This window comes from Odocoileus virginianus, chromosome 27 (genome assembly GCF_023699985.2).
Source record: "Odocoileus virginianus isolate 20LAN1187 ecotype Illinois chromosome 27, Ovbor_1.2, whole genome shotgun sequence".
NCBI lineage: Eukaryota > Metazoa > Chordata > Mammalia > Artiodactyla > Cervidae > Odocoileus > Odocoileus virginianus.
In genome coordinates, this window is record NC_069700.1 from 30199309 (window position 1) to 30222210 (window position 22902).

Consider the following 22902-nt stretch of genomic DNA (forward strand, 5'->3'; position numbering starts at 1 on the left):
CAAGGTTTCTGTTATACGCCAAGCCTTCCTCCTCTGGGACAGCAGTTCCTCATTTTAGAACGCTGTGTTTAATAACGTGATAGGCCCCTACGGCTTTCCGTACAAAACTGCTTCATGACATATATGAGATTAAGGTGAAATATACTGCCAGAATTCACGTTTTAAAGAATTTCATGTCACTCCTTGAAATAACCTGGGATAGCTTAGATACTGAGAAACCCAAGTTTCAAATTCCTTCATTATGGTGCTCCCAGCCCCACAAAGAAAGGGCCTGTTGTTTCGTTGCTAAGTCATGTCCTACTCTTTGCGACCCCATGGACTGTAGCCCACCAGGATCCTCTGTCCATGGGATTCTCCAGGCAAGAACACTGGAGTGGGTTGCCATGCCCTTCCTCCAGGGACCTTCCTGACCCAGGGCTTGAACCTGCGTCTCCTGCTTGGCAGGCGGATGCTTTACCACTGGGCCACCTGGGAAGCCATAAAGAAAGGGCTTACCCAGTATTAGTTTTGAAGGTGCCTCCTCAGAGTTTTGATCTGCAAATCAGGATCCAGTCAGGAAAACAAAAGCATTCTAGGCCTCTCAACAGCAGGAATTAAATATAGGAAATTTGTCATACAGGAGATGGTATTATGGGGTGCTACAACAGCCCAGAGATCAGAGCAGGAGGTCCTTCACCCTGGAACTGGAGGGACATCAGGAGAAGGTTGCGTTACGGAAGCCAGAGCCTGGTGCCGGCCAGCAGAAGCTGCACTAGCCGAGTGTTGCCTGTTGGGACGGAAGCTGGGGCCTCGGAAGAGCTCTGGGCGCTAGGAGGCACCATCCCACAGGGAGCGCGGGCTTCTCCCTCATCTCCCCTCCCAGTCTCCACCAGTGCCTCCCACTGGCTGGACTTACCCAGAGCCAGTAGTTAAAAGAGCCAAGCAGTGTAGTTTCCTGTGATGCAGTCAAACAAAGGAAAAGTGGAAATTGGATCTAAGAGCAAACAGGGAAATGACCCACGTGTCAAATGAGGAACAGTGTTTTCTCTAGATCCTGTGTGCCCCGTGTTGCTCAGAAGGCTCAGGTTAAGGGTAAGATTCTGAGTGTGGCGGTTCAAGATGTCAGAATGAGTAAGCATATGCCGCAGGTCCCCTCCACATTGGGTGGATGATAGAACTGATATAAGAAACATCTGAATCTCAGTCTATACCCAAGAATAAGAAGTAGGTTTCACAGGGGTCTAGACAGGAGGAAGGGATCAGCCAAGTTACGGGGCAGCAGCACCACGGCCCCGTGTCTGAGGTGGTGGCACGCTGGAGCAGGGGACGGCTGGGGACGGCCCGAAGGGTCGGCAGAGCTCTCGGAGTGAGGACTTCGTTCCTGTGAAGCCCCCGTGTCCTCCTTCTTCCCTTCATCCCCTGGTTTTAGGTCAGTATTCCCAGGAAATAGGGAAGTGCCCCAGGTAACTGATGATGCCCAGGACAAAGAGGAACTGTATCAGCTCTGGAGACAGCGGCTGTCTCCAGTTCTGCCCATTTCCTCACTGGAGGCAGCAAGGAGCACAGGTACCCACAGCTGCTTCAGTCCCTTACCCAAGACTGGCTGCCCAAGCTGACAGCTCGGAGTCTAGGAAATGTGAGCTCACAGTTGGGAGTGACTAGAAATATGAGGACAGCCAGCATGGAGAAAGACAAGAACAAGCTTTTACAGCGTGGAGGCCTTAAGAGCTAAGCCAGAGGAGTGGTTGCTCTCTCTAGAGATATAAAACACGGCATTCCATCCACGAAACAACAGCAGGATCAAGAGATCTTGAAAACGAAAAAATGTACTTGTTGCCATTAAGAACTTGATGATGGCTGAATAGCAGAATGAAAGCACAGAGGGGCAAATCAGTGAGCCAGGAAGCTGGGAGCTAAGGGATTATTCCAGAATATAAATTAAAAGGTAAAGATTTAGAAAGTTTAAACAAAAGAATCATAGAGAATAGCTCTAGATTTACCAGTATCAGCAACAGTTTCCAAAGAAAAAATAGAATGCACGGGAGCCAACAGTTAAAGAAAGAAAGCCTATTTTTTTGGAACTAAAAAAAAAAAGAACATAAGACTTCAGAACAAAAGAGTTATCATATGCTAAATAGTACAATAATACTGTAGAAAAATGTTAGAATTTCAACATATTGAAAATAATCCTAGAAGTTGTTAGAGAAGTATTAACAACCAAGAATCTGATTTAGTGAAGACTTCTCATCAACAGCTCTGGACATAGGAACTTCTAGTACTGAAACACAAAACAAAAGAGGGCTGTGAATGGAGATTTCTGTATCTAGCCTACCATTCAAAGGTGAAGGTGGCCATTTTTCAGGCATACAGACGTTCAGACAGGAAATTTCTCGTGGTACCTCCTCTCTTAAAGAGACCACCACAGACTATACTTTCACAAGAAGAAAAATTCTATAAAGCATAAGAAACAATAATAAGCAAAATTTGTTATACCTTCTCTGCGATATTTAATATTGTATTATATTTACATCTTTCACTAACTTGCCATTTATTACATAAACAGATGTTTCTGTTTAAAAGTTATTGACAACAAGCAAATTCTCATGATTCTCCTCTCATAGGAGTTTGGGGGCAGAATCGTGAGAGATAAAATTGTGACAACAGGTTTAAAATACTGACAAACTGTTAGATCTTGGATTGGCTTTCTTTGATCCACAGATAACAAATACACAAATGTCATTTGGAACAGTTACTACACAGACAGTATGTAGGGTTGCCATTCGTTTTTCTGGGGAGTCGATTCACTCATTCAGCATTTCTTATCCATCCAGTACTCACAAAAATCTACCGTAGGCCCTGAAAGGAACACCAGGATGAACAAAACCTGGATCCCGCTCTTGACGGGCTCACAATTTAGTGGCAGCAACACACACAAGCACAAGTATTTATGGTGCAATGTGTAAGTATTCTGTGGGGATATATGAATAAACCATGAGACTGCAGAGACAGTAGTGATGGATTTTGAGCTCAGGCACAGCGTGTGTTCAGTCGTGTCCGACTCTTTGTGACCCCGTGGATTGTAGACCACCAGACTCCTCTGTCCATGGGATTCTCCAGGCAAGAAGACTGGAGCAGGTTGCTATTTCCTACTACTAGGAGGGAATTTTCCCCACCCAGGGATCAAACCCATGTCTCTTGCGTCTCCTGCATTGGCAGGCAAATCTTCTACCACAGCGCCACCTGGGAATCATGTAAAATTAGTTCATAAATAAGTAAACGTCAGCAATTCGCAATGAAGTCGCTTCTCTGGTGTCAAGATAAGTATACTATATATAGCATTGCGTCTCTTGAATGATTTCTGATCAGCAGTTGGGGAGAACACATGTTGCAAACTGAATCTACCCTGCCAAAACCAAAGCACAGTTTCCGAGTGATCCAGTAACTTTGGTGCTTGTTCATGCTGACAGCGAGGATTATTCAGATTATGTGGCTTTGTGTTACTGTTAGGGGAAGCACACTGATTGAAACCGCCCACCCTGGCCAGGCACCATAGTAACCATTTGCATGAGTTGTTTTATGGCAGGAGATCCTGATAAGGAATACAACTAATAAGCCACCACCAGCCGGAAGAGTTCGGGAAAGGTCAGGAGGAGACACTACCTGTCCGTCCACTTCCCAGAATCCCTTTCGCTAGCATCCATCTTGGCTGAGTGATGCATGCGCCACCAGGAAAGACTCTGAATTAAAATGATTGGCCAAAGACCACCCGGAAACTAATCCCGTCACCCTAAAACCCAAGACTGCGAGCCACGCGGCAGAGCAGTTCTCCTGGGTTCCCTTACCCTCCTGCTCTCCACCTGGGTGCCCTTTCCCAATAAAATCTCTTGCTTTGTCAGCACATGTGTCTCCTCGGACAATTCTTTTCCGAGTGTTAGACAAGAGCCCAACCTTGGGCCCTGAAGGGGGTCCCCCTTCCTACAACATTACTGTTTTTGCTACACTGTTGTTGCAGTTACATTTTGGACTGATTAGCTAGATCAATATTGGTATGGCTTAAAATTCATCAGGTTTCAGAGTTCTTTATTATGTTGAAGTAAAAGAAGGAAATTAACACCTGCCCGTAATGTGGCTCTGCTATTTAATATCATTGGTGCCTCTTTGTCTTCTGCCACCCTGGACCCTTGCTCAGGAATGTGAGCCAGCTTCAGCCCTCATTGTGCCCAGGCTCCCCGGTGGTGACGGTGGGAGGCGGATGGTGGTGTGGGGGACAAGAAGGGCCCCACGGAGTGGCAGGGCAGAGCGGCAGGAATGTGCTAGCCTCGCCTGCTTCTCTGTCCTGCTGATCCCTGGGCTTATGTTGACTGGCATGGCATGAGGACAGTCCTATCAGGGATTCTGTGAAGGACATCAGAAAGCAGATGTGTATTGGATAATATATTCTGTGTAGCATGCACTGGCCAGTTTGGAGACGTCTATTAATACCTAGCCCCACCAAATTTTTGAACTATTTCCCAGAATTTCAGTTCTCAATGTAAATATTTGTTGCATTGACTTGGATGCTCCAACTGAAGAGGATTTCAGATGTCAGCCTCCAATTATTGGGATATTTTTAGTTTACATCTTTTTTTTTTTTTTTGCCTGTGTAAATTTGAAAAGAGACAGCTGGATGAAGGCTGTGTAGCCAAGTTAATGTTTATGCAAAACTTCTTGGGTGAAGATTTGATTCTGATTGATTTTCTAAACACATACCTCTTTCTTCCTTTGGGTTTTTTTCTAAAGCCCTTAGGCCTCTGGCTAGGATGGAAGCCTCATTTCCTGGCCCAAATCTAAATGAGTAGAATATTTTCTGCATAGCGACATTTTCTTTCTGAGATGCAACTGAATTGGATCTCTTGGGCTCAAGTTTGCTCAAAGTAAATTTACAGACATATTGATCCTTTGCTTTTCTTTTTTCTTCCTCCCCCCAACTTTATTGAGGTATAATTGACATGTAACATTGTGTAAGTTAAAAGAGTACAGTGTGATGATTTAATATATTAATAGGTATATATATTGTGAAACGAAGACCATGATAAGGTTAATCGCTACTCCCCATCACCTCACATAGTTATCTTTCTGTTTCTGTGTGTGATGAGAACCTTTGACATCTACCCTGTAGGCAATTTGCAAGTATATGGTGCAGTATTGTGGAGTACAGTCACCATGCTGTACCTCAGGTCCTCAGAATGTATTCATCTTATAACTGGAAGTTTGTACCCTTTGACTGATGTCTCCCTGTGTCCCCTGCCCTCCAGCCCCTGGAAACCACTGGTCTACTCTCTGAGTTCACCTTTTTTATTTTGTACAAGTGAGTGAGTTCTTACAGTGTTTGTCTTTCTCTGACTTACTTCCTTTAGCTAGTTTTTGCAGATAGTTAATCCTACGGCCTGAATGTAGTGAGTACCTACTAGATGGTAGTCATATTAATAGGTGTTTTGGGGGGTTCAGGAATATAGGATACAGAAAATAACTCCTAGGAGTTACAGTTTTATTGGAGAAATAAGATATATGCACACATACACATGTTTACACATGTATATATGTATATATGGTTCAACGGTAAAGAATCTGCCTGCAATGCAGGAGACACAGGAGACACCAGTTCAATCCCGGGTTGGAAAGGTTCCTTGGAGGAGGGCATGGCAACCCACTCTGGTGTTCTTGCCTGGAGAATCTCATGGACAGGGGAGCCTGTCGGGCTGCATTCCATAGGGTCGCACAGAGTTGGACAGCACTGAAATGGCTGAGCACGGCGTATGTATATATAAGAGGGAGAAGAAGAGGGTGTATTAGTGGAAAGAACAAATGGACACTGAGAATTGTAAAGCCTTAATTACACTTTAATTCTACTCATATTAGTTTTTTTTAATGACTCCTTTATATGTAAATGCTGTCTTATGACTAAATGCTATTTATGCACACTTTCAGCTCCATGTTTTTAAATCTAATATCAGTTTATTATACATGGTTTAATATATTATTTGCTCACAACCCATGATAATTAAAAGCTAAAGAGTTACATAGAAATTAAAAAGTGGGGGTGCAGATATCACTCCCTGAGCAAGTTAAGTCTGAAAGGATGTCATGAGGAAGAAGGTGCCACCCTAAGATGAAGGGGTCCGGGTACACAAGGTTGCCTGGAAGGAGTGAGCACAGTGTGTGTGTGTGTGTGTTGTGTGTGTGTGTGTCTTGGGGGTCAGGCTGGGAGGGGTTGCCAAGGTCGCCAATAGGGGAGGAACCTGTGAAAAGGAACAAGAGGGCAGTATTAAGGGTGGTTGAAATGGTCTATATCATGATTGTCGTGGTGGCTACATAACAGATTGTCAAGAGTCATAGCACTATATATCTAAAAAGGGTAAACTTAAAACTTTACTGTCTATAAATTTAACCTCAACTAACCTGACTTTTGAAAAACTGGAGACATCTGTATGACAAAATATAAAATTAAAAGACCAGTCATTAAACAAACCAAAGTGAAATAAAACTGTACAGTGAGAGATTTTCTTTTCGGTAAAATTTTGCCATGGTTAAATAATAGCAACTTATCTTTGATGACAAGCCCCTCAAACACACAGACATATATTTTTACAGTTAGTTACTACATGTACGAGTTGAGGCATCTTCCTCGTTTTCCTGCAATGCTCCAAACCTGCACAGCAGCAGACACCTGTCCCCACCTTTCCCTCCTTCCTGTTCAGTAGAGAAGGTGTCTCCTCCAGAGGCAACCTCGCCAACTATCCTCGCAGCCCCAGTCCCTTCCACCATCTCAGGGACCTCAACTCTTCCTTCTGTTTTCTCTTTATCTGCAGCTTCTCTCTTTGTATTGGACTCTTTATTAGACTCTTATTAATATTCAGTTACAATTGACTCAAGTCTCCCATATTTGAAATGAAATGCTCCTCCTTGACCTTACCCCCAACCCCACCTCTATCTACTGTTGCTTTCATCTCCTTTAAGCTAAACCACTCCAGGAAGTTGCCTTCACTCCCAGTCTCCTTTCCCTTCCATCCCACTCACTCCGCTACACACTCCAATCAGGCCTTTGCCCCATTGCACTGGTTACTAATGGACCTCAGTGTAGATCAATTTGACAGGCCTATGTAAGTCTTTATCTTCCTTGACCTCTCAATGGCATTCAACATTATTTTTTTAAGCAATTTTTAAAAACAGTTCTATTTATTTATTTGGCTGTAGTGTGAGGCATATAGTTCTCTGACCAGGGATTGAACTCACAGCCCCTGCATTTGGATGGTGGAGTCTTAACCACTGGACCACCAGGGAAGTCCCTGCATTCAACATGATTGACCACTCTCTGGTTGAAGCTCTCTCTCGTGTCTTCTCCTTATCCCCTGACTGCTCCTTGGCCTCTTGGGCCAAATTATCCTCCTTTCATGTGGACTTTCCTGAAGCATTGTCCTAGGACCTCCTTTTCTCTTTTTCTTTGTACTTTTTCCTGGATGATTTCATCAACACCCACACCTCAGTTGCCGTCTAGATGCAACTAGATAATGCGACCCTGGTGACTCATGTTTATTTTACTCATTCATATTTATTCTTCTCTGAATGCCCTACTCATTGATCACATTGCCCTGCTGACAGCTGGTCCTGAACTCAATATGCCCCAAACTGAATCCTCTTTTTTAAAAACTTATTTATTTACTTGTTTTTGGCCGCATTGGGTCTTCATTGCTGCTCACAGTCTTTCTCTAGTTGCAGCAAGCAGGGGCTACCCTCTAGTTGCCGTGTGCAGGCTTCTCATTGAGGAGGCTTCTCTTTTAGCAGAACAAGGCTCTAGAGTGTGCAGGCCATCAGTAGTTGCACTACATGGGTTTAGTTGCCCCGCGGCATGTGGAATCTTCCTGGACCAGGGATCAATCCCTTGTCCCCTGCATTGGCGGATTCTTAACTGCTGGACCACCAGGGAAGTCCCCTGAACTGAATTCTTCTTCATCTTTCTCCAGACCTGGTCTCTGGCGCTAGATCCCCATCAGTCAATGTCTCTACAGGCCCTACAGTTGCGAAGGCCAGAAACTTAGAGGTTTCCTGTGATTCTATTCATTTTCTCACCTCCCAAATCCAGTCAGTTTGGAACTCCTATTGACTCTGTCCTCAAAATATGTCTTGAATTGGGCCACTTCATACCACTCCGACTGTTGCTGTCCTCGCAAACCTCAGTCTTCTTTTTTCTCCTACTAAAATAGTGTCATAATAGGCTTTTTTGCTCCCCTCTAAATCTTGTTCTGTGAAGCCAGAATATTCTTTTTTAGAAGGACAGTTCTTACCATTTCACTCTTCTTCTTAAAACTCCTCAGTGACTTCTGACTTCCTGTTGTTCCTGGGAAAACACCAAAATCCTGCATGTGGCCTACGAGAGTCTGCCTGGTCTGACCCTCTTCTGTGTTTTCAACCACATTTCACATTCCTCTCCCCTTTGCTCCCTTCACTTTGACAACACTGACCTTTCAGTGTTTAATTTCATCCTGTCTTCCACCCTGGGGACGTTGCACAGGAAGTTGATGCTGACTGCTGCCTGGGGTGACGTGTGCATGCGGGCACGTACACACATGCGTGTGCGCAAACATGTATGTATCTTGTTTAGTTTGCCCTGCTTATCCTTCAAGCGTTAGTCACTCAGTCATGTCTGACTCTTTGTGACCCCACAGACTGTAGCCCACAAGGCTCCTCTGTCCATGAGATTCTCCAGGCAAAAATACTGGAGTGGGTTGCCATTTCCTTCTCCAGAGGATCTTCCTGACCCAGGGATCCAACCTGGGTCTCCTGCGTAGCAGGCAGATTCTTTACTGTATGAGCTACATGGAGGTCCCAGGGCTAGGAAAGTCATGCCAAAGGCTTATCACAGATTTCACCTAACAGATCAAGGTAAATTCCTGCCTTCTCAAGGTCTCAAAAATTCCTTGAGATTTCTGTACCTGTTAGTGATGTAACCTTCTTAATTTATCTGATAAAGTTTCTGAAAACCTAAGCATTTCCAGTCTCTGGAGGGATCAAACTCTATCCTTCAAACCTCAGTTTAAATTGTTCTTCCTCAAGAGTATCTGCTCTGACCCGCTGCCCCAACTCAACATGACTGTGCTGCCCCTTTTCCTATTTGCAGTGCTTTTCCTTCGGAGTACTTATCTCTCTTTAATCACGTACTTGTGGTATTGTTTGTGTGTTATCTGTGTCCCCACCATGTGGGAAGGCCTTTGAGGGCAGGAGCAGTGTCTGCTTTAAATGAATGAATACATCAATGCTGTGTGCCAGCCTGGATGGGAAGGGGGTTTGGGGGAGAATGGATTCATGTACATGTAGGGCTGAGTCCTTTCGCTGTCCACCTGGAACTATCACAGCGTTCTTTGTTAATCAGCCATACCCCAATACTCAATAAAAAGTTAAAAGTTTGAAAAAAAAACTAAAAAAAAAATGAATGTACACAGCACCTTTCTTTGTGTCATTTTGTGACACACAATCAAAGAATATGCAGTGACTATTAATATAGCAAAGATTATGCATAACTACATTAAATATACAAGGGGAAAAACTTGAGAGATCTTTGAACTGGCTCATGGACATACGATCACACAATTTTAAGATACCGAGCAATGGAAATCCACTTGTGCAAGCGTTACCCGAAGGAAATGGTGCCCTGGTTTGATGTACATTTTACCAAACAGGAAATGGCTTGAGGCCCTGGCCAGGGCAGCCTTTATGCCTGTGCTTTAAAAGTCCCCAGATTCCTCTTTGCTCTACTCACTCTCCTGTTGGGGAATAATCCCATCCTTCCAGGCTGAAACACTCTCTAAAGCTGGGAACTATGCTGGAATTGACCCTCGGGCCCTTAAACCATGTGCAACATGGAAGGTAGGACCTCACCTTTCATCCTTGGGGGTTAGCTTGATATTTGAAAATTTTTATCTGGTAGTATTTCTTTTAATACAATTAAGACTAATACATTTTTTAAATTGAAGTATAATTGCTCTACAATGAGGTGTTAGTTTCTGCTGCAAAGAAGTGAATCAGCCATATGTGTACATATATTCCCTCCTTCTTGGACCTCCCTCCCTCTTCTCTAGGTCATTACAGAGCCTGGAGCTGAGCTCTCTGTGCTATAAATTCAGTTTAAAACCAAATACATTGTGTTATCAGCCCCACAAGCAAAAACAATTGTTTCAAAAGCATATATCTATTCTAATAAAAGCTTCACTGTTGTCCAAGCTTCTATTTCAGTGCAAATAATTATACCTAAAGGAAGAGTCTTAAAGTCCCATTCTCACACCAAATAAATCTCACTTTGAAATAAGATTAATTTTTACCTTTATTCACTCTTTCTAGTGAGTAAACACTGATCAAATATTGTTAATACCATGTCAGGCACTCAGACAAACCACAGAGTCCTGCAGGAGGCTGGCCATTGGAGAGAGGGGGACAGATAACCAGACACATGTGCTTCGTGATGGTGCCGAACTGCTGTGACAAACATCCAGGTCCAAGATAGGGAGGGCGAGTGTTTTGGAAAGGGCAAAGGACCAGGGAGGAAAGACTTGAAAGAGGAAGTGACTTACAGAAAACCCATCAGTGCTTTCATCCTTTTAAAGCATTTAAAGGTGACTTCAGGAGAAGTCATTTCCACCATGTTTAACTTGCAGTTCAATTTTTTTATTAGACTAGTCTAATAAAAGTTTAATTGGGTTCCGTTTCTCAGTACGTTTGAGCTGGATTAGAACCATAAAACAGATTTCAACTACAGGTATAGTGGCTCTCTTGAACCTAAAAATTGATAACTTGTTCCCAAAGGCATGGGACAGAATAATTAAAATCAAGATTATCCCATATAATTTGAAATATGCCATCATCATAATAATAAGTCTTGTCCTATGACCCTCAGACTGTTTATGAAGTGAAAAGCAATCAGGAAAAAAATAAATCATACCCTCCAATATTTGAGTTAATACAGTCCTAGTGAGAATTAAATACCAAACTAGTCTTTTAGGGAGAATCTCTTGTCAGTACTTAACCCTGGATCAATAATACTTTATCCCTTTAATATTCGGCTTATTGTCACTGGCCTCTAAAGTGATTTTATTTGTCAAACCACTGTTAAGAATTTTTTTAATTAAAAACAACTAAGAAAAGAAAAAAAAAAAGGTTAGCTAAAAAAAAAAGCTAAGCTTCAGGTGTAAAGCATTATAATTCAACTTTTGTATGGACTATAAAGTGCTCACCACCACATGTCTAGTTACCATCCATCACTACAGAGTTGACCTCCTTCACCCATTTCACCCCCTGCAGCACCTTCCTCCTCTGGTAATCGCTAATCTGATCTCTGTATCAATGAAGTTTTCTTTGTTTCATTTTGTATGTTTGTTGTTTGTTTGTTTGTTTGTTTAGATTCTGTGTATGAGTGAAGGCATATGGTAGCTGTCCTTCTCTGTCTGACTTATTGTCCTTAGCATAATACCGTCACAGTCCATTCATGTTGTCAGAAATGTCAAGATTCCATTCCTTTTTATGGCTGAATAGCATTCCATTATGTAGATGTTGCACATCTTCTTTATCCATTCATCCATCAATGGACACTTAGGTTATTTCCATTATCTTAGCTGTCGTAAATAATGCTGCAGTGAAATAGGTGTGCATATATCTCTTCCAACTAGTGTTTTCATTTTCTTCAGATAAATATCCTGAAGTGGAATAGCTGGGCCATATGATAGTTCTATTCTTAATTGTTTAAGGGTTCTCCATACTGTTTTTCATAGTGACTGCCCCAATTTGCAGTCCCACCAACAGTGTATGAGGGTTTCCTTTCTTCCACATTCTTTCCAACATTTGTTAGTCTTTGTCTTTTCAATGATAGTCACTGTAACAGGCGTAGGATGATACGTCATTGTGGTTTTGACTTGTGTTTCCCTAACAATTAGTGATGTTGGACATCTTTTCGTGTGCTTGTTGGCCATTTATGTGTCTGTTTTGGAAAAACAGATCCTCTGCTCATTTTTAACTCAAGTTTTGTTGTTGTTGAGTTGAATGGCTTCTCTATATATTTTGGATATTAACTTCTTACTGATATGTGATTTGTAAATATCTTCTTACATTCAGTGGTTTAGCTTTTCATTCTGATGGTTTCCTTCATTGTGAAGAAGCTTTTTAGTTTGATGTAGTCTCATTTGTTTATTTTTGCTGTTGTTTCCCTTACCTTTAGAGTCAAATCAAAAAATATATATATGGCTAAAACTGATATCAGTGAGGTTTTCACCTGTGTTTCCTTATAGCTATTTTATGGTTTCAGGTCTTACTCTCAAGTCTTTAATCCATTTTGAGTTAATTTTTGAATACCAGGGTAAGACATTTGTCTAGTTTCTTTCTTTTGCATATGGCTGTCCAATTTTCCCAACATCATTTATTGAGAAGATTTTCTCCATTATATGTTCTCTGTTCCTTTATCATAAATTAGTTATCCATATATGTGTGACTTTTGATCCTGTTCCATTAATCTGTGTGACTATTTTTGTGTCAGTACCGTACTGTTTTGATTACTATAAATTTGTGTATAATTAGAAATCCAAGTGATTTTATTTGTCAAGCAACTATTAAAACTATGCTTCAAAATCATGACTTATTCTATAAAAGTTCTGTAACATGATGAGCTATCCTGATTGTTCTTCCACTGTGGAGGAAGGAAAGGGTGGATTTCAGGAAACTATGTTCCGTAGGGGTTGAAGGGGGAGGGCATGGCCACCCACTCCAGCATTCTTGCCTGGAGAATCCCATGGACAGAGGAGCCTGGTGGGCTACAGCCCATGGGGTCTCAAAGAGTCAGGCACAAGTGATGCAACTAAGAACGTGTGCAAGGGTAAAAGAGATGGAGATAGGGATTGAGACAGGAAGAGTGGGAGAGACAGAGATAGAGGGGAGGTTGGAGAGACAGAGTGAGAAGCTTATCCCAGAATCTGAGCGATCTCTTGAAAATTATTAGAGATGTGACTGAATGCTGTCCTACACCAGGTTGCTCATTGAAAATTGAAAAATCTCAAGAAAGCTTGTGCCTAATTTCTCATTTTTATGGATGCAGCTGTCCCAGTGAGAGTGATGCTGCCTGCCTGTGACTATCCAGAACCTCTTTCCAGGGCCCAGTGACCCCACCAGGCCTGGCCCCTGGCAACCTCTGCAGCCTCAAACCCTCCCAAGCCCCTACTTGTCACCATCCCTCCCCTGAAATAGTTTTCCTCCCCTACCTCACTTTCAAATGTTACATTGTCAGAAAAACCTTCCCAGGCCACAGTGTCTAAAATACATCTTCCCCTACCACACTTTACCTCCTTTATGCTGAGTTGATTTCTTCATAGCAGCAACATCACATTTAATGTCTCATTATCCTTTGTCTGTCTGTCTCTACTTCGTGAGGACTGGGACTTCATCTGTGTTGTTTTCTACTATGTACCTGGCCCATGGGACATCCTCCGTAAGTATTTGTTGGATGACTTGGTGACCACTCCATCAAGGCCTTGATTACCTCTCACACTTCTTTCTTGAACCATTCATTTTCCATCCTCAGGGGCTCTACTCAGAGCTGCCTGGGGTTTTGGTATGAACACAGGCCCTTAGAACTGGTCTCTGTGGGCAGTAAGCACTTCCCGACATTTAGATTCAACACGCACTGGTTTGGTATCTGGTGTGTGGGTTTCGTCTCGTCAGTGTGAGTGACGCAGAAATTAACTGCAATATTCAGAATCTTGAAATGAAGTCGCTCAGTCGTGTCTGACTCTGCGACCCCATGGACTGTAACCCACCAGACTTCTGGGTCCATGGGTTTCTCCAGGCACGAATACCAGAGTGGTTTGCCATTTCCTTCTCCAGGGGATCTTCCTGACCCAGGCCTCGAACCCCGGTCTCCCTCATTGTAGGCAGATGCTTTACCATCTGAGCTACTGGGGAATCTTGCTCAGAATCTTGCTCACAGCTATTTTCTGAACTTCATCCAGAGTTGTCAACCAAAATAAGGCAGAGAAAATTTATTTGAAAGGACTGAGAGTCAAGAGACCTGATTTCTAATCTTGACTTTCCTCCTAATCTAAGGAGGTATGTTATCTTAAATGACCCCCCACCTCAATTTTCTAATCTTTGCTGTGTGACCTTGGGCAAATTATATCATCTATTGGGTTGGCCAAAAAGTTGCCTTGGTTTTCAAGTAAAAATAAAAGACACATTTTTCATTATCACCAAGAACTTTATTGAACAGCATAGTCACTGTTTTGGTCCCCTATAGACTACCGTTTTTCAGGCAACTTCATAATTCCATCTTTCCAAAACTTTATATCTTTTTAAGCAAAGAACCATTGCAGGTACCTTTTATAGTCTTCCAGGGAACTGAACTTTTTTTTCCATTAAAAGAATTTTGTAAAGATCAAAATAAATGCAAATCCAAAGGTACAATGTCTCGTAAAAGCAGTGGATGCTCAGAACTTCCCAGCCAAGCTGTAACAGTTTTTGCCTGGTCTTCAAAAGCATGTAGTCTTGCATTATTCTAACGAAAGTTTATGCATTTTCTGTTGACTAATTCCAGGCAGTTTTCATCAAGTGCTGCTTTCAGTTGATCTAATTCGAAGCAGTACTTGTTGGGATGAATCCTTTGGTTTTCTGGAAGGGGCTCATAATACAGGACTCCCTTCCAATCCCATCACACACACAAGGTCACCTTCTTCGTTGTTTTTTTTTTTAATTACTTTACAATATTGTAGTGGTTTTTGCCATACATTGACATGAATCAGCCATGGATTTACATGTGTTCCCCATCCTGATCCCCCCTCCAGAAGGTCACCTTCTTTGGATGAAGGCCAGCCATTGGTGTGGTTGGTGGTGATTCATTCGCTTGCCCCTTTATCTCTTCTGTTCCATGTTATTGCACAGTATCCGCTTTTCATCACTCATCCCAATTTGTTTTAAAAACAGACCATCTTTATTATATTTCAGTAGAAAATCACATTCAGAAATACAGCCAAGAAGGTTTTTTTCGCTTATGTGGAACCCAAGCATCAAAGCAATGAACATAACCAAGCTGGTACAAATAACTTCCAATGCTTGATTTGGAGATTTGTGAGTGTGTCAGCTATCACCTGCATGACGTAATACTGATTGCTCTCAATGTCTTGATTTGATTGCTGTCAACTTCCACTGGCAGGCCTGACAACGGAGCCCTGTCCAGCAGGAAATCTCCAGCGTGAAATGCCAGTCACAGCACCTTATCCATACACTCCAGAAATCTTTCATTTTACTTTATTGTTTTTTGCTGTTCATTGTGTCTTTTTGTTGTTGTTACTTTTTGTTGTTCAATCACTAAGTTGTGTTAGACTCTTTGCAACCCTATGGAATGCAGCAAGCCAGGCTTCCCTGTCCTTCTCTATCTCCCAAAGTTTGTTCAAACTCATGTCTGTTGAGTCAATGATGCTATCTAACCATCTCATCCTTTTCCACCCTCTTCTCCTTTGGCCTTCAGTCTTTCCCAGCATCAAGGTCTTTTCCAATGAGTCAACTCTTCACATCAGGTGGCCAAAGTATTGGAGCTTCAGCTTCAGCATCAGTCCTTCCAATGAATATTCAGGGTTGATTTCCCTTAGGTTTGACTGGTTTGATCTCCTTCGCAGTTTCAAAGTCAAGAGTCTTCTCCAACACAATTCAAAAGCATCAATTCTTCAGCACTCAACCTTCTTTATGATCCAACTCTCACATCTGTACATGACTCCTGGAAAAACCATAGCTTTGACATTACAGACCTTTGTTGGTAAAGTGATGTCTTTGCTTTTTAATATGCTCTCTAGGTTTGTCATAGCTTTCCTTCCAAGGACCAAGGGTCTTTTAATTTCATGGCTGCAGTCACCATCCACAGTGATTTTGAAGCCAAGAAAATAAAATCTGTCACTGCTTCCCCCTTTCCCCCTTCTATTTGCCATGAAGTGATGAAGCCACATGCCATGATCTTCAGTTATTGAATATTGAGTTTTAAGCCAGCTTTTTCATTCTCTTCTTTCACCTTCATCAAGAGGCTGTTTAGTTCCTCTTCACCTTCTGCTGTTAGAGTGGTGTCATCTGCATATCTGAGATTGTTGATATTTCTCCTGGCAGTCTTGGTTCCAGTTTGTGATTCATCCAGACCAGCATTTCACATGAGGTACTCTGCATAGAACTTAAATAAACAGGGTGACAATATACAGCTTTGTCATACTTCTTTCCCAATTTTGAACCAGTCAGTTGTTCCATGAATGGTTCTAACTTTTGCTTCTTGACCCACATACAGGTTTCTCAAGAGACAGGTAAGGTGGTCTGATATTCCCAATTCTTTAAGAAATTTCCACAGTTTGTTGTGATCCACACAGTCAAAGGCTTTCATGTAGTCAATAAAGCAGAAATAGATGTTTTTCTATGATTCTCTTGCTTTCTCTGTGATCCATTGGATGTTGGCAATTTGATCTCTGGTTCCTCTGCCTTTACTAAACCCAGCCTGTACATCTGGAAATTCTCAGTTCACATACTGCTAAAGCCTAGCTTAAAGGATTTTGAGCATAATCTTGCTAGTATGAGAAATGAGCATGATTGTTTGATAGTTTGAACATTCTTTGGCATTGCCTTTCTTTGGGATTAGAATGAAAACTGACCATTTCCAGTCCTGTGGCCACTACTGTTTTCCAAATTTGTTGACATATAGAGTGCAGCACTTTAGTAGCAGCATCTTTTAGGATTTTAAATAGCTCACCTGGAATTCAATACCTCCACTAGCTCTGTTTGTAGTAATATTTCATAGGTCCCACTTGACTTCATGCTCCAGGATGTCTGGCTCTAGGTGAGTGACCACAGCATCATGGTTATCCCAGTCTTTAGACCTTTTTTGTATAATTCTTTGTATCCTTGCCACTTCTTCTTAATCTTTTCTGCTTCTGTTAGGTCCTTACCATATCTGTCCTTTATTGTGACCATTCTTGCATGAAATGTTCCCTGTGATGTCTCCAATTTCCTGGAAGAGATCTCTAGTCTTTCCCATTCCAATATTTCCCGCTGCTTGTTTGCATTGTTCATTGAAGAAGGCCTTCTTATCGTTCCATGCTGTTCTCTGAAACTCTGCAGTCAGTCAGATGTATCTCTCCCTTTCTCTCTTGCTTTTCACATCTCTTCTTTCCTCAGCAATTTGTAAAGAGCTTCTTCAGACAACCACTTTGCCTTCTTGCATTTCTTTTTCTTGGAAGTGGTTTTGGTCACTGCCTTCTGTAGTGTCATGAAGCTCTCTCCATAGTTCTTCAAGCACTCTGTCTACTAGATCTAATCCCTTGAATCTATTCATCGCCTCCACTGTGTCGTCAGAAGGGGTTTGATTTAGTCATACCTAATTGGCCTAGTGGTTTTCCTTACTTTCTTCAATTTAAGCCTGAATTTTGCAGTAAGGAGTTCATGATCTGAGCCACAGTCAGCTCCGGGTCTTGTTTTTGCTGACTGTATAGAGCTTCTCCAGTTCAACTGCAAAGAATATAATCAATCTGATTTCAGTATTGACCATCTAGTGATGCCCATGTGTAGAGTCATCTCTTGTGTTGTTGGAAAAGGGTCTTTGCTGTGACCAATGAAAAAACCTGACAAAACTCTGTTAGCCTTTTCCCTGTTTCCTTATGTATTCCAAGGCTAAACTTGTCTATTATTCTGGGCACCTCTTGACTTCCTACTCTTGCATTCCAGCCCCCTATAATGAAAAGGACATCTTTTTTTTGTGTTAGTTCTAGAAGGTCTTCATAGAACTGGTCAGCTTCAGCCTCTTCAGCATTAGTGATTGGGGCATAGACTTGGCTTACTAGGATGTTGAATGGTTTGCCTTGGAAATGAACCAAGATCATTCTGTCATTTTTGAGGGTGCACCCAAGTACTGCATTTCAGACTCTTGTTGACTATGAGGGCTACTCCATTTCTTCTAAGGGATTCTTGCCCACAGTAGTAGATATAATGGTCATCTGAATTAAATTCGCCCATTCCCAAGTTTAATTCAGATTCAGATTGTGTTTTTATTTTTCTTGAAATAATAGAGCATAATATCAGAAAATTTTCCTATTTTTTCCGTTTTCAATATTAAAATGGCTACACAAAAATCACCAATTTTGATAATTTTTTTAATGCACACTGACATGATAGCTGTCACAATACAATCTAAAAAAAATTGTTTTGAATGAAGTTAAAGAAAGCTAAGCACTACAAGAGCCATCTTATGGGGAAGCTGAATGAAATTTCTAGTAAACCCAATACATGTGTCTCAGTTATTTATCATCGTGAGTGTCATAACCGTCCCCACTCACTGTGCTGTTATAAGGATTGATGAAATAATTCATCCTCTGCACTAAACACAATTATGATGATTATTACTAACATTATTATTATATTACCACCTGTGCGTCTTTGATCCAACTTTTATTGCTGGTGAAGAATCTGTTCACTTCTATTAGGTATTGTGTCAGTCTCCTCTATTAGAAACAAAGAAACAATGTGTTAACATCTTTAGAATATACACACTCACACACTCATGCACAAAGAGGTAGTACCAGAAGGAAAAACCAGAAAAATGTTTTTAGAATTACTAGTGGTGGTTTTTGTTTTGTTTTATCTTGCTTTTATTTTGGCCTTATTTCCTAAGATTTCTACAGAAAATTAAAGATTATTTTTATAAACTTCATGTCATTTGCTGACTTTTCACCTCCAAGTGGCAAAATAAATTTTTTTTCACTTAATTAATGAACAGCAGAAAAAATGCCCTTCTTTATTAACTCTATTTTTACACTACATTTCACAGCAGAATTAAAAACAAATGTTCTCTCTTGGCATATAACAAATTATTGCATAACGCACATAGTTGTTTCTGAGATCTAAATTACATCTGCTTCTGGCATTTTAACTTTAAAATATCTTATAATATTTATATTCTTTTTTGTATATTTGGGCTATAATATTGTGTATTATTAATCAGTCATTTCAGAGTGGTGCTTTTCTAATACAGTTGATATAAGATTGTATTTCTAAAGGGCTAAAGAAAACAAAAACTATAAATTGCCAGAATGGAATGTTCATAAAATGCTTCCAAATTGGACTTGTTTGCTTTGCATCTTACTGTCCACTTCCTTAACCATAACAAGCTTCACATACCCTCCAAGTGAGAAACATGTGCTGAGACCTTTAAGATATTTGGAAATTTAAAGTAACAGTCTGAGTCACATAACTGAGGCATAACCTTTATACTTGGATTTAAAACAGAATTATAAATTTGAACAAAATCTTTATAAATATGTGTATGTATAATTACTTGATAAAATATGTAAGTGTATAAATAATATGCACTTATAGAAGTTCTGTAAAATATAGGCAGACATAGAAAGGAAAACAACCTATATATAACGCCCATATCTGAGCACAAGGAAAACATGCCGAAAGTAAAAGGCAGACCCTTTTTGCCTGAATGATGTTGACGTAGACTTTTTCTCCTAGATGACTTTGCAAGGGACTTATAAATATTATATCCAACATCAAGATGTGGACTCCAAGTCCCTGTTCTCTCTTCACCCTGTCCTTCAGGACTGTTGCCAGTTGGAATTCTCTGCATCTCTCTATGGAAGTTCAACATACATACTTTATTTTTATACTTTAATACTTCTTTCAGGTGCTTCCCAGGATCTTTATTTTGTACTCTCTATTCTTTCTTTCAAATGCTGGATATGTCAGCAAAGCCTTCTGTTTTCCATTTTCTGAATTTAGCATTTCAACATCTGTATAATAGTTGTACTAAAAATACACAAAGATAAAACTGTTAGGGAACATCCTATAATCTTATAAATTGGTAAGATGAATTGAGCTGAAGTTTTGTGGTTTTGTTTTTTTTTTTTTTTTTTGCAGTTACTGAGAAGGATTTTGTTTTGATTACTTATTTTGGTGGGGAGAAGGGGCAGCTCACTTTTTGTATGATTTTAGGAGTCTAACCTTTGGGTATATCTTCTGATTTATCTTCATTTGCATACAAATCTGTGGGCTAAAGAGAGTTCAGAGAACAGTTTGTCTTAGCTTCCTCCCCTGAGGCTTGGGAGAGGAGGTGTTAAGATTCCTCCTTCTATTTCATTCCTTGGCCTTGCAGCCGCTGTAATCTGGGGATTCCGATCGATCCCCGAGGTTTTACTTCCCAGTCCCTGAGGATTATTATTAGCACACTGGAGCCCAGTGCTAGATCTGTCGAAGCGGTCAAAGCAAGAAGCAGCAGAATCATGGTGCCTGGCCAGAGGGAACCCAGTGATGGACACCTGCTTTTCCAAAAATTAAAGACAAGTAAATAATCATGTACAAAGTGGGCAATAAAGACCAGGAGCGTGAAGGACTAAATGAAAGAAAGGTTCATTAATCCCCCAAGTAATTGTAATAGATCAAGCTTTCTAAATAAAATGCCACAAAGTGGCCTGCTTCAGGAACTATCCATACTCGATATCAAAGCAAACTTGAGGACTCTCAGCACTGCTACCAAGTGGCTAGGATCCAGAAAACAGACACTTTGCTTTTATTTTTCAGCTGGCTTCTCTGTAAAATATGGATCCCCACCACCTTACCCCCACTCCCGGACATCCAAGTAAAGATCTGAGAACTTGTGAGAAAATTCAAAGTTTGTTGTTGTTGTTTTTTGTATTAAAGAACCCCAATGCATGACATCCTAGTGCCAGTGGAGTTAACAGTGCCCCAAAGTGGAACAGGGATAATTTGTGTCATTCACTGGGCTATGAGATGACAGTTATTTTGTATTCAGCTGAGCATTGGGATAAATCTTACCACTTTTTACTTTGACACCTATCCAAAAAAAAAAAAAAAAAAAAATGCTAGTTTGACAGACTGTTCTAGTTTGGCATAATACAATAAAGAATTATCTCCAAAATAACATGTAAATCTGAGTTCCCAATGTACATCCAACTCGCTACGAAGGCACCAAAGTAAAATGTCAAGTTCCTCTTGCAGGTAATCCCTGTTCCTCCTCCAGCCGACCCCATCCCAAGCACCCAGAGCCCTTTTTGCTTGGGGTTCACAGGCTGTCTTATCAAGGCCCTCCTTTTTTACCTACCTTTACATCCTTAAAGGCAGAAGACCAAACATCCCCCAAGACAATGTGAGGACAGGCTCTTAGCCTGCTCTGGTTGTCCTGGCAAACAACGTGTCCTAGTTCTAGCCACCTAACTCCAAGGGGCTAAGCTCAGTGACGACCCAGGACTGTTTTGTTTGTTATTTTGTTTTTGTGCTCTATTCCTCAGAATATTCCTCATTCCCACTCCCATCCTCCCAACCCAGTTCCCTAGTGGTTCCCTCTGTATTTATTATTAACTGAGCAAGCTCATGACTTTTGCTACAGCCTCAAAAATATGTCATCGTTAATGTCAAGGTAACTAGAGCTGCCTGTGTGATTTCTTCAGTTTACTGGAGAAATCAGATTCCCCCTTCCTGTTCATAAGCTCACCTCCTACTATGCATGCTTTTCAACTGTTTCCCTCATCAATTTGCTTTCCGATCAGTCAAATAGCATGTGCTGGGCAGAGTACGGTACTGTATATTTACTTTTCTGTTTAATCTGAAATCCCTTGTTGAAATTGGCAGCCACGTGTTTCCTCTTCTTTCTGCATCTTACGTTTTGTTATGTTCCCTGTCTGATAGCCGTGAATTTTCCTCTGAGTTTGGTGGGAGAGAGCAATCATCAAGAAACAAAGAGTTGCTAACTAACAAAGAAATGCAGATTACAATGAGATGTGATTTTTTGCCAGTCATGTTGGTAATAATGAAAAGATGATGATACCATGTCAGTGAGGGCATGGGTGAGCTCTTACTCTGCAGGCAGAGTAGACAGTGCCAGTGAGGGGTGACAGACAGGGAGGCCGTTTCTGAGGCCTAGGCAAATTTTTAGCTTGTTCCTCTCTGGTGGCCTAGCGGTAATGAATCTGCCTGCAACGCAGGAGACACAGGTTCGATCCGTGGGCTGGGAGGATGCCCTGGAGGAGGAATGGCAACCTTCTCCAGTACTCTTGTCAGGAAAATCCCATGGACAGAGGATCCTGGCAGGCTCCAGTCCTCAGAGTTGCAAAGAATCAGATAAAACTGAGCACATACACACACACCCCTTGTTGGACAGCCCTGCAGAACGTTGGTACAGACTTTTAAATGGGTGTGCTTTTAGGGTCAGCAGTTTAACTTCTAGTAATCTGTCCTTAAGGACAAATTTACAAAGAGTGTGTATAAAGATATTTATCAATATCATTTGTAATAATGAATTGGGTTGTGATACATTCATTTAATGAAACATAATGTGGCAATTTTTTATATTAATGAAGACCCATATATTATATTGACCTAGGAACACTTTCAAACTCTATATCTTATTTTTTGTAACCAAAACATGCATTTACATGTATACACTTATATGCATATATGTATAGTTGCTTACAAACAACTCTGGAAGGATAAACACCAAAGTTTCACAGTGTTATCTCTGGGTTCTAAGATTGGAGTAATCTTTTTTATACTATATTTCCTAAACTTTTTGCCTCAGACAGATATGCATCAATCTATGATCAGACAAAATAAGGATTTTTTAAAATATATATGGTAAAGAAATAAAAGTGAAATGTTCTCTAATACATAACATTTTCCATAAGTTATCATCAGATCACTCGGCAAACATATAATGATAAAGATAAATGCCATTTGTTTGCCAATAGGCATTACCTTACACTTCTTATGTACATAGTCTAATAAAAATTCCACAATAACTTCAGGAGGCAAATTGGATTCAGCTAGCAAAGTGAGAAGCAGAATTAGAATTTGACCCTGTTGTGTCTGTTTCCAGAGCTG

At 41.0% G+C, this 22902-nt stretch overlaps 1 protein-coding gene across 3 annotated transcripts in view; it reads left to right on the forward strand.

Moving 5' to 3' along the window:
* The window catches only part of KIF6 (kinesin family member 6), a 388869-nt gene that overhangs the window by 168952 nt on the left and 197015 nt on the right, over window positions 1-22902 (forward strand). The window lies entirely within an intron of this gene.